This window comes from Oratosquilla oratoria, chromosome 9 (genome assembly GCF_046742065.1).
Source record: "Oratosquilla oratoria isolate Oo_2021 chromosome 9, ASM4674206v1, whole genome shotgun sequence".
In the NCBI taxonomy this organism is placed as follows: Eukaryota; Metazoa; Arthropoda; class Malacostraca; order Stomatopoda; family Squillidae; genus Oratosquilla; species Oratosquilla oratoria.
The window spans coordinates 52,012,556-52,025,591 of NC_134785.1; the positions used below are offsets into that span (position 1 = coordinate 52,012,556).

At 40.0% G+C, this 13,036-nt stretch overlaps 1 protein-coding gene across 2 annotated transcripts in view; it reads right to left on the reverse strand.

Moving 5' to 3' along the window:
- Positions 1-10,241, reverse strand: part of LOC143028404 (rho guanine nucleotide exchange factor 10-like protein) — a 198,804-nt gene extending 188,563 nt beyond the window's left edge. For both annotated transcript variants that reach the window (XM_076190434.1, XM_076190433.1), the window contains exon 1: positions 9,986-10,241. The gene's annotated coding sequence lies outside the window, so the exon portion shown is untranslated. The remainder of the gene's footprint in view (positions 1-9,985) is intronic.
- Between the last annotated feature and the right edge of the window lie 2,795 nt (positions 10,242-13,036).

Below are 13,036 nucleotides of genomic sequence, written 5' to 3' on the forward strand. Positions count from 1 at the left end.
ACACACACACACACACACACACACATATATATATATATATATACTTATATATATATATGTATATATATATACTTATATATATGTATATATATACTTATATATATGTATATATATATATATATATATATATTATATATATATTTATATATACATATATACATATGTATATATATATATATATATATATATATATATATATATATATATATATATATATATATACACATTACTAAAATCACACAGTGATTCTGGCCAGCCAATAAACGCCTCCATTTACCTCGATGATGTGCAATGTCGACCCATCTGTACAGACCAATTGCTCCACTTTTCCTCAATTCTTCCACCACTCCATCCAGCCATCCTTTCCTTGGGCCATCTTCCCTTGAATCCACCCAACCCTTCCCTCCCTCCACCCTTGGACTTCCTTCTCTGGCCATCTGAACCACCTGGCTCCAAGACCTTCTTCATTTTTGGTCCCATCTGTTACCACCTGCCCTAATATCTCTCTCAAATCATCGTTATGTCTTCTTCCTCTCCAGTTAACTTCTTTGTCGAGAATTGACACTTTCTATTCTTCTAGTTTCACTCTATTCCAAGATTCATCCGTATGTGTTAAAATGGGTCTGGTAATAAGATTTGTTAATATGTACTTTAGTAGTTCTGGATACATTTTTTTTTCACTGGCGTTAGACTACAACAGTGACGAGTCGTCACCAATCTGATAAGTATTTCTTCCGTCATTTCTTTCGTAATTGTTGCGCCAATATATTTTAAACTTTCTACTTACTTTGCTGTTTCTTATCCACAAGTTCCATCCACATTTTTCGGATTTTACTACTGATAGAGAGAAGTTTGGCTTTAAGAAATTTTATGTTTAATCCTATTCCACCAGTAGTTCCTTTGAATAGCGTCGGTAAGTTCCATAAATCATCTTTATTATCTACGATGTCTGCAACATCAATATTGACTAAGTCACTGATCGTTACTTTTTATAAAACACGAGTCACAGCTTTAGCCAGTCTTTTATCTCAATGCTTGTGTATTCAAAGGCAAGGGTACACGAGAATTTCCTAAAAATTTAAGAGTACGATGTGTTCATTTCATGTTTACATGCGAGACGACGCGTCGTCGTTACCTCATCATCCATGGCAAGAACGACAGGCGGACCAAATCAGTCTTGCCAACTGAACCATTTACCAAACTCGTTTGGTAACAGCAAGGATAAAAGAAAAAAAAAACAATATCATAACACATAAACGATATAATAAACTGAAAGAAAAAAAGAAGTGTGATAAAGCAAACATGTAAAAATATAATAGCCACGAAAACACAAAACGCAATGAATGGACAACACAGACTACTTATGTTAATTCGTTTAGGCGAAGGCATGGTGGGCTCTACTGCAGTATTCAACTGCATAATATATTACAAAGGATTACAAAGGCGGAGCATGCCGACAGGAGACCTTTTGGTTCATAACTAACTCGGATGCAAAAAATATATAATAATGATAAACAAACACATAAATGAATAAATGAAAAATATAATTATATAAATAATACATAAAATAAGTGCATACGTATAGTTAAATAATAAACAAACAGGTAAATAGTAAATAATAATAAATTTACATACAACTAATAATAAATGTGAATCAAGCAAATAATAAACTGACAAATTATAACAAAACAAATAAACAAATACTATATAATAAATGACAATCATTACAGCATCTTGCTTTGGTGTTTATCTAAATGATTCTTAAAGCTTCGAGCTGAACTACATTGCACTGCCTCTGCAGGAAGTTTATTCCATCTACTAACTACACGATTGGTGAAGTTGTTTCTTCCCACTTCTCTGGCCTCTGTAATTCCCGTGTCCCACGATCAGAAACACAAACCTTTCCTAATAAAAACAAACTTGGACTCCGTGATCATAAATGCCGATGTCCAATTGTATTAACCCATTTTCTATGACAGACCCCACTTGGACGCAATCCACTCAGCGCCAGCAAGCCATTGATTCTTATTTTCCAGATGACTCGTGACTTTCCTTCCAGGCGACTGGGGAAACCCGATGTTGTAATCCACTTTTTATGTCTCTAGGTTATTTATTCGGTTGAAATCATCTCACGTTAGCCATAACATTTATTACGTACCAATATCTTACCAGGCTGAAAAGATACATATATATATATATATATATATATATATATATATATATATATATATATATATATATATATATATATATATATACACATATATATATATGCTGGTACATTGTGACAAGTTGATGAAGGTGGAAAAAAGAAGTCACGGGTTTAGTTCCGTGAACTAGAAGAAGCATAGAGCGAAACCGGTCAGGAATAAACTCAGTAACTCGGAACTAGACCCGTGACTTCTTTTTCCACCTTCATCAACATACACACACACACACACACACACACACACACACACACACACACACACACACACACACAAATATATATATATATATATATACAGTATACACATATAGCATTTAAGGATACATATACGAACGACTGAAACCAAATCCACTAAGCTCATGCACGAAAACCAGTTTTAAAGAAACTGAAGACACGACAAAGCGACAGGAGGGGGGAGAGGAGAGGGGGATGGAAGAGAGAGGACGGGGGGGAGGGGGAGAGAGAGCGAGCTTGAAAGCTCCAAGAACAGCCTCTACAGTCGGTACATTGAACCTCTTTACCCTCAACCGAATAAAATCGCCTGACGACATACAACACGAAGGCGCAGTCATGTACACCAGGGAAGGGGGTTATGGAGTTTGCATAGCACCTCTTGCACCCTACACGACACTGAACACCAACAATGGCTCGTTCATTTACACCAGAATATTCTATTCAGCCGGTCCCAAGGCTGTTGCTAACTCCCCTTTCCTGCATTGTTGTAATTTAGTCCTTGTTCTACTTGTCATGAGGCGATTTTACTTAATCCTGGACAACATTCCCCCCAATCTGTAGATGCAGTATTCTGTAGCAGCTGCAACGACGCTACACTTCTTGAAGGAAGTTTACACACACACACACACACACACACACACACACACACACACACACACACACACACACACACACACACACACACACACACACACACACACACACACACACACACACACACACACACACACACACACACACACACCACAGGATAATAGAAGTTTGGATCAAGTTAGATGAAAATGTAGTGTGTGCAAAAACGATACACGAATTTAAAAACAGTCTAGATAAAACGAGATATGAAGATAGGACACCACGAGCATAGCTCCCCTTCCCGTAAAATTACAACTAGTTAAATACACACACATCGTCATGGTATCCATTTTACCGACTCCCTACAACCCCACCACCACCACCTACCTCCTCCCCTACCCCAAGGCCTTGCTGGCGCCGACACAAATGCCCCCCCCAGCTCCCCCTCCCCCCACCACCCTTTGGCATTGGCGCCAAGTCTCACTGGCCCTTTGGAATTCCATTCCCGTTCCAGCTCCCACAGGCGCCGCGTGGCGCCGCGTGGCGCCTGATGTCTGTTGGCACCGGAAGAAGGAAATGACTCTACTCAATGCGGATGGGGGGAGTGATGAGGTAGTGACGAGGTACTGATGGGGTGCCAGTGGGAAGGAACAAAAGGGACGCGTGACGGGAGGGGGAGGGGGAGATAGTCCTCTCCCACGCCTACCCACCTCGCTTTGTGTGTAATGGCTGACTGGAAGAAGAAAAAAAGTTAAGCTAGCACGTGTTAGGTTCTTCCAAAATCAACAACGCGGACACCTGCGAGTGAACAATTACCAGTAAGTGGGTTAAGGAATTTACGTTTTCATTTTCTTTTTCAATAATCCGTGGCTGTCAAAGTTCAAGAAACAAATTAAAATAAAACACAACAAATATATATATAAATCTCACATACTCAAAGATACATACGAGATTCCTGTGTCCTGTGTACTCTGTTACTTCCTTGTTTGCCTTCCTCCTATACTAGCTATCATCCTGTAAGCCCATGGTCCTCTTTACGCAGCAATATATATATATATATACATATATATATATATATACATATATATATATATACTATATATATATATATATATATATTATATACATATATTATATATTTATATATTATATATATATTATATATATATATATATATATATATATATATACACATATATATATATATATATATATGTATATATCGCAATCGGTTAAGTCACTATCACTTGTCACGTGCTAGCGCAGGTTCGAGTCCTTGGCTGTACCACGTTTCAATTTCTGCATGTATGCCTTCTCGAGTTTCTCGATGTTGATGGCTTAAAATTAAATCGAATTGTGGTTGACGTGTGTATGTATATATGTGTATATATATATATATGTATATATATATATATATATATATATATATATATATATATATACACACATACATAAACTTCCAGATCTTCAATCGTGACTAAATTCGCCCGGGGCCCGTGAATCCCCTTGGCAGTCTCTCTGGACATCACCCTCCCCATCTCCCTCCCCCGGTCCCGGAACTTCATAGCCACAAGCTTCGAGGTCCTTCAAAGTAGGGGTCGAGACCCCGTGCCGGGTCTCAAGCTGTTGTTCAGTTGGTCACCATGTTGTTAACAGACATGTACTATATACAAGTAAAATGCAGTAATCAATTTTTTTTTATAAATGTATGTATATGTGCATGTACTTATTTACAAATGTGATAAAAATCATGCTGGCCTAGTTTTAGTTCCCTTTGTTTTCCCTTCGTGGCTGATTTGAATTCAGGTCCCAACTCCAACCGCCATGGTTTTGTCTCCTTCACAATGATGATCACCATCATACACCTGCATCTGTGTGTTTCGAACGTGGGCTTGTGTATGTGCGGCCACATGAACATGTGACTGTGCGCATGCGTATCATATCAACGCGACAGACGTGGAAAGAAGCTGTTGATATAATGATCGCAGTACAGCCGAGGACGATAAAGTTGGACTCGATTTTGTTGGAGCACCAGCCACGGGCGGGAAGATGGTCACCTCTTTATAGTTTACCAACTTCCGCAACTTCTCAAGGATATGGGAAAACGCTACCTGCCGACCTGGGAAGGGAGGGAGGGAAGGGAAACTTCCTGTTTAGGGGAGTTCCACTGGGTCCTGCCATCTTTGTTTCTTTGTGTGATTCACCATGGTCTTGGACCACGTGTTGGACTCGTGATCGACAGCTATTTCCCTTCCGGAAGAGAGATCACACAGCTTGTATATGACCGATCTATGGGTAATGCTGTGATCTTACACGTACACACACAACCCCCAACTCCCGGCCCACGAGAGTTGGAGTAACAACTCGCAGCGCAGCGCTACTGATAATTATTTCAGCCTTGGGCGTGATTCGAACCTGGACACGTAGTGGCGGCCGGGAACTCTACCCACTGCGCCACGAGGTGTGTGTACGCACGTGTTTGTTAAAAAAGTAAGTAATTATATGAAGTCATTGTTTTATTGTGTTGCAAATCAAGATAACCTGATCACGTTTCCGATTGTTTTTCCCCAAAATAATCTGGCCTTGTAAATGTCTCTCAGCATCAATGAATCGCTTATGTAAAGTCAGATGAACTTGAAGGAACCACAGCTTGGCTGTAATTCGTCACAGTATAGACGTCATCGTATCACTTTCTCTCTCTGTTTATGTAATTATATTTGCCTAATTGCAGCATACAGGAAATGAGGAACGCTCATGAGGCATCTTCCCCTCTTAATTAGTTACCATTCCTGGCTACAAATTCACATACGATTCCAACTTGTGTTTTATTTCCTTATTCTCCAATTATCATGCTTAGATCTAAATTCATATATTGTTACAGTCTGTGTGTGTGTGTGTGTGTGCGCGCGTGTACTTCAGTAAGAATCGAAATTGTCCCAAACAGCCGTTTAATATCAGTCCTTATGTTGACATGGACCGTCCTTAACCATCGCTTCTATCCTTCCGGTCCATCTCTCGCCAGAAGCAACTTTCCCAACCAAGCTGTGAGCACATACTCGTAACGCTAGCACGTTCATGAAATATTCTTCAGATCTGAGAATATCTTGTTCATCTGCACTGGGGGAGGGTCCCACATATTGATGGGAGCCTTGGTGAAGTCAGAACGTTTTCTTTACAGGACACATCTGTTAGTAGATTAGGATTTTTTTGTCGTTGGGGAAGCGAAGGGACAGGAATCTCGCCAGCTGAAGGTTTCGTTCGCATAAATATCAACAGATTTAGCTGCAGGTGGAGGGACCAAGACGACAAACTAATATTAGACACAAACTTGACGAAATTTGCCAAAAGTCCATGAACGTCGGTTATCATAATTATTATCAACATTATCATTACTATTATTTTTAATTATCATTATCAATATCATTATTATTATTTCTATTTATTTATTTATTTTGTAAAGGCGTTTTCGGTCCATCCCTCCCGGGTGGGTGGGGGACAGAGGATCGACATGACGTCACATCCGACAAACAGTCTGCTGCTGCTCCCTTAGACTAGTAGTTCTCCGTTCCAAGGTCGCTGCAGCCCCTTCCGTCCCAGTTGGCACTTTCCCGCCCACTACCTTGTCTGAACGTAGAGCGGATACGAGGTGTTGATTTTGGTCGAGTTGGACACTTACAGTAGAGAAGATACTTATTATTTGTCTATTCATTCATTTATTGACTTATTTTGTAGGACTGTATCCATCTCTCTCGCCGACTTAAAGTAATATGATCAGTCGCCGGTTGTAAGATGGAGGAAATTCAGTCCAAGTTCACAGAGACCTCCTGGACACAGTCCGGAGACCGAGCACCAGCCCCTCGAGGCTGCACCTCCTGACAGAGGTGAGGGTGTTGATGGGTTCTGAAGACATGATAGGAGGGAGATGATTCTCTTTGATGTACGCCTCGCAGAGCCAGCAGGGACCGTCCTTGATTTGCCAAAGCGTCCTATTTTTTTTCCTTAGACATGTCAATGTTTATGGAACTTTAAATATATATATAAATAAAAATAAAAAACAAATAATATAAATAAATGAAAATATTAAATAAAGCCTGATTCCCTTTCATCCAACATCCCTATACTATTATATTCCTATCGACCAAAAAACACTGGAAAACTTCATCCACGCCCTCGGTACCAACGGGGCTAAGACGCTAACCACCTCAATTATACCTCAGAGGAACAACAGGCCTCCCAGGTGTGAACGGGGTTCCAATGGGTCGGGACCCCCTTGGAGGATGGATGCGAGGATCTACCCGTCTGGCGGCAACAGCGATGGGTCATCCCTTCTGGCAGCGACCCAAGTTCGAGTCCCGATGGTCCAGGAACTCGACACTCGACTTATCACTCGTCACCTTGACCCTTCGGCATTACGTCTGGTGCCCCCCCCCCCCCGTCACCACCACCAGGACGGATAAAGTCGTGTCCAGGCACCACAAGGTTAGCTCCGTCCGTACCCGGTGATTGACGCTTTTCCTTATACTCTGATCACTCTGCCAGGCGATGTTCTTCTTCTTCTCTTTTTACAGTCATACAACTGTTGTTTCCGTGCCGTACAGCACTTGAAAGGTTTTGTTTTTTATGGAGCCAGACGATTTTATTCAGGTGAGAGGAACGTCTAGGTCTGATAAAAGGGGAAGGGGATCCCATCCTTTGTGTTTCCTCCTCATTGTATATCTATTTTACTGTGTCACGCCAGACTTCGACAAGGTGACAATTCTTCATGCGGGCTATCCTTGGGTGACAATTCTTCATATGGGCTATCCTTGGGTGACAAATCTTCATGTGGGCCATCCTGGGTTTACGATTCTTCGGTTGTATAAGTTAATGACAATAAGCATAACCTTCACTGAACCTAACCTAACCTAACCTAACTTAACCTAACGTAACCTAATCTTTATTCCATTGTTGATATTCGGTGTACTGAGGTGACAATTCTTCAGGTGGGTTCTTGTGGGGTGACGATTCTTCATGTGGACGTTCTGAGGTGACAGTTTTTCATGTGACCCATTTTACTCTTCTTTCCTTCTTCCTTTCTTCTTTGACGACATAGCTAACAATTTAGTCAAAATTGTATAGGATGTGAGATATCTATCTCTATCTCTCTCCCGTAAGAGTTTTTGACGACAAAAGTTATATGCAGACAATATTTCTGGAACACTGAAACCATCCCTACCTACCGGTCACACATTATTCTTTTGTGATTGGGGACTAACTTCCACTGAAAAACTAAGAATGCTAACCCCTTGTCAGCTTCTACTACCCCTCTGCTCCTACCCTCGTTAAATATCTCCACTAATTGTTCAAAGTCTTCAGTGCGATATCGTGGTGGTGCCCCGTCTTTGGGCCTCCAACTCTCAATTTCTGGTTAAAAACACTTATTTAATCCGACGACGACAAAGACGACAACGGTCAATATTAACTATTAGTGTTTAAACAGAAGCCGGAAAGAACCTCAACATGAAGTCGTCTCCTGATATATTCTTTGATCTCCCCGATTTCCAACTCCGAACTAAACACCATAAGACCTCTTCTGGACCAAAAGGTCTCCTGTCGGCATGCTCCGCCTTTGTAATCCTTTGTACATTAATACTTGATACAAGACGTCTCGGGCGACATGCGTATTCTTGGACTCAGATCGGTCGATGATCATGTACATACACACTTGGGGGCTGTATGAGTCATGTAAATTGCATTTGTTTCGCGAAAATTTATGATTCAGAATACCTCAAACCCGAATCCATTATCAGTCACGACACACAGTATCTACTTCCGTCATCTACCGATCTATTTATGAAACTACGTTTGAAGTCTACTTCCATTATCTACTGCTCTGTCCTATTTCTTTTTGGATAATACGTTTCAACATTTCTTGTTCCTCTTTGGGAGTTTAGAAATGTGTCTTCGTGTTTTATAAACTGACGCTTAGATGTCATCGTATTTGACAGTGTCTCCCTCATTCCTTCTTCTTTTTGACCACTCATGTTGTGCCCACGTCTCGGTTGAGTTCCGACCTAACAATTTCTCTTTCCATCACGTCTTTCTCCTTGGTTGGACTCAATTCTGCTGAATCCGTGCGTGCGTGCGTGTGTGCGTTTCATTATATCGTATATGTGTATATATTACATCCTCGGACAAAGGAAGTATATAGCACATGGAAGTACTGTCTTCAATTTTCTATTCTTCTGAGGTAATTTTGCATATTCATCACGGTGATGTGAAAGCCCTGCATATATATATACATACATACATACATATATATATACACACATATATATATGTGTGTGTGTGTGTGTGTGTGTGTGTGTGTGTGTGTGTGTGTGTGTGTGTGTGTGTGTGTGTGTGTGTGTGTGTGTGTGTGTGTGTGTGTGTGTGTGAGTTTGTGCAAGGTCACAGTAGTCCCCATAGATTGGTCTAAACACGATGTCTAAGCTCTCACTCAGGATGATAGTAAATGTCGATCGCGAGTCCAGCACGTGATCCAGACGGTTTGATGAATCATAAACAGATTTGTCCCTATCTAGGGTGTGGTGGTTGGGTTTCAAACCTACCCAAGAACGCGAATAAAACTACCTGCAAAATAAACCGATTCTTACATAATGCACTGGCACGGGTTTACACATGAAGAGAAGGAAATTGTTCTATTAGGACTTCTATCTTATCTTACATTCACCCAAAATGTATACCCACCTAGGATACACCTGTTAATAATATCTCTGTAACCATCATATTTCAGCCCCTACCCCCTTCCCCTCCCCCCTCCACACACAGATCCCCTATTCAACTACATTCACATTCAAATCATATATAAAGAAAGATCGAAACATTAATCATAAAAGATTAAAACATAAACATCCTACTGTCCTAGATACCTCTTTAAACTGAGTGAATATCAACTGACAGTCGTTGGTAACAACGCATTTCCTTTACCTTTCTTGCAATCCTGGGCAATGTTAATCCAAAGTTCGATGGGTATTACTAAACAAATGTTGCACGGGTCTATCACATTGCTTGTGTCCTGACATAAACATGCGACGACAAACTTTGTATTCAAACACACTACAAAAAGTTCCTCTAATTAAGTTAAGCACTTGCCAATATAATTTAGTTACTGTCACAATGTTTGAATAACAACTTTATCGGCGTGGATTGTGACGCGTACAACTCTCCAATCACTTTCCCAAGCTACACTGACGCACTGAGTCGAGAGCTCGGTCGGAGTGGGTTAGAATGGATTTACCTGGCAACTATCTCTGTTGGCAATCCATAATCCTAATTTCCAAAATAACACCACCAGACATTTCATAAACTTTTAAACTGACACTCCCCTTTATTGTTAAATAATTTAATGCGCTGTAAGTCACAGAAATTATCGATTCTAAATATCTGAAGAGAAATGGGATAGAAATACAGTTTCTTGCGGCGTTTGGCAGCTACCCGGGAGGTTGTGGGCGAATTCGCCAGGTGACCGACTTTTCGACCATTGCCCGGCGCGAGACATATTTGTTTTCGAGAAAAGGTTATGCCCACTTCACTTGGTACCAATAGTACTTTCAAGGAAAAATCCGACAGATACAGTGGAACATATCCTAAATGTCATTAGAAACACTGCAACTTCCTGAGTAAATATACGACTGCAACACTACAAGTGAAACTTAATTGTCATGCTATTGTTTTATCTATTATGATAATAGTGACCCTGACAAGGGACATGCGTCATAATGTGAAAGTATTTACGACTGTAATATGTCAGTGTACACTACAAATGTTTAAGCATTTGTAGATTTGGTGTGGACGAACTTACCAGTATGGAAACGGAATGATGGCAGTAGCCAGCTTGCATGACCCGTTGCTCTGCCCTTGAGTACCCTACTTGACTGGTGCATTGTGTACCGCCAGATGATTTTATTCGACTGATGAAAAAACCCTGCACTCTATTGGGTTGTAACCAATAATGTTATACAATATTTATATTTCATGAATTTAAGTGATGATGAACAGCGAATGTTACGTAAACAAATTTAATGGTGGGAAAACTGCGCACGTTGTGATCTGTACCATCATCAAACAACGAAAAATAATTTTGATCCAATTACAGTTGGAAAAATAAGTTCTGAGTGGCGTTGCTAAAATGTGTTGGTATTGCCAGTATTACGCAGCAATGTTTTGTGACCACTTCCACAAGCGTACAAACCGTAGACTTTCGAAACGGGAATTAGATATCGATGACAAACATTCCAGTCGATCCTTTCCGATATTATGGACATTGTTTTTCTCTGTTTGATTCGTTGACTTCAATGTCATCCAACAGGTAAAGAAGTAACTCAATATGATTATTGCCCACAATTGCTACGCCATTCCAACAGAACATATAAACGCTAACAATTAACTTTATACAAATATAGATAATATATTTTTAACTTTTCGCTAAACCAAATATAATTAAAGGAAATTAAATATAATTAATAATTAAACAATTAAAAAAGATCATTTGGTGGTAGTCAAAACTGGTATGTACAGTATATGTATAAATAAACACGCACACACGCACGCACACATACACACGCCTCGTGACGCAGTGGTAGAGTTCCCGGTTGTCACTACGGCAGTCTGGGTTCGAATCCCGCCCAGGACTGAAATAATTTCAGTATAATTGTGCTGCGAGTCGTTACTTCAGTTCTCGTGGGCTGGGAGTTGGGTGTGCGTGTAAGGTCACAGCATTACCCAAAGATCGGTCATATATGAGTTCTGAGCTCCCTTCCGGGAGGGAAATAGCTGTCGATCACTAGTCCAACACGTGATCCAAAACCATGGTGAATCATACACACACACACACACACACACTATATATATATATATATATATATATATATATATATATATATATATATATATATATATATACATATAGTGTGTGTGTGTGTGTGTGTGTGTGTGTGTGTGTGTGTGTGTGTGTGTGTGTGTGTGTGTGTGTGTGTGTGTGTGTGTGTGTGTGTGCGCGCGCGTGTGCAAATATTAAATATAAACCGACCAAAAGAAGAGCTATGCTTAAGAAGCTGATATTCGACTCTAGACAATTTGTAGACAAATAAAAAATAAATGCATAGTTAGAATTCTGTATGTGTGCACGTACATGCGTGTAACAGGCGTGAATCTTCTAGAACCATCAAATTGCCATTTCTGTTTACATTAATTACCATTTACTTGTATCTCCTGCCTGTATACAAGGTGCCACAATCTATACATAATGTTAATAGAATTAGAATATAATAGTAATAGAGCAAACGAGAGAATTCCATATACCTTTTTGTTTAGCTTTTTATAGATTACGAGGAGGTTTTTGACTCGGGAGAACAAATTGCGATACTAAACTCGTTACGCAAACAGGGTACATGGGAACATATTGTAAGTGTTCTAGAAAACATTTGTGCAAAAATGCCGCTATTATTCGACTACACAAAGATATACAAAAAGTAAATATAGTTCGGGAATGGAGTACGGCAAAGTGATACAATATTAACCAAACTACATACAGCTTACCTGGAGGATAATTTTAAGAGCGTGGACCTCTTCTGAATGTTTCTTCGGAACTCAGAAGAGGCCCACAGGATTAGTCTAACTATAGAAATTCTAGTCGAAGATACCTCCATCTTGCAAACCGTAAGAGACAACTTCCGACTTCACAAATTGGAAGCTCCTTAAAAAAAAAAAAAAAAAAAAAAAAAAAAAAAAAAAATCTGAACTCTCAAATCGCCGACATGTACATCATTCCTTGCCTCATAAACTTTCACCTAAATTATAAGATTGTTAGAAAAGAAGACGAACGACGTACGGCTTAGTCAGGTCCGCAAACGGGACCCCGGATCAATGCCTAGGTCCCCATTAGCTAGTCTCGACCAATCACGTTCCTCCGTTTCTCCCACTCTGCACCATAGACTCCGACTCGTATATAAAATGTTTCCTTATTTGCCTGTATCGTAA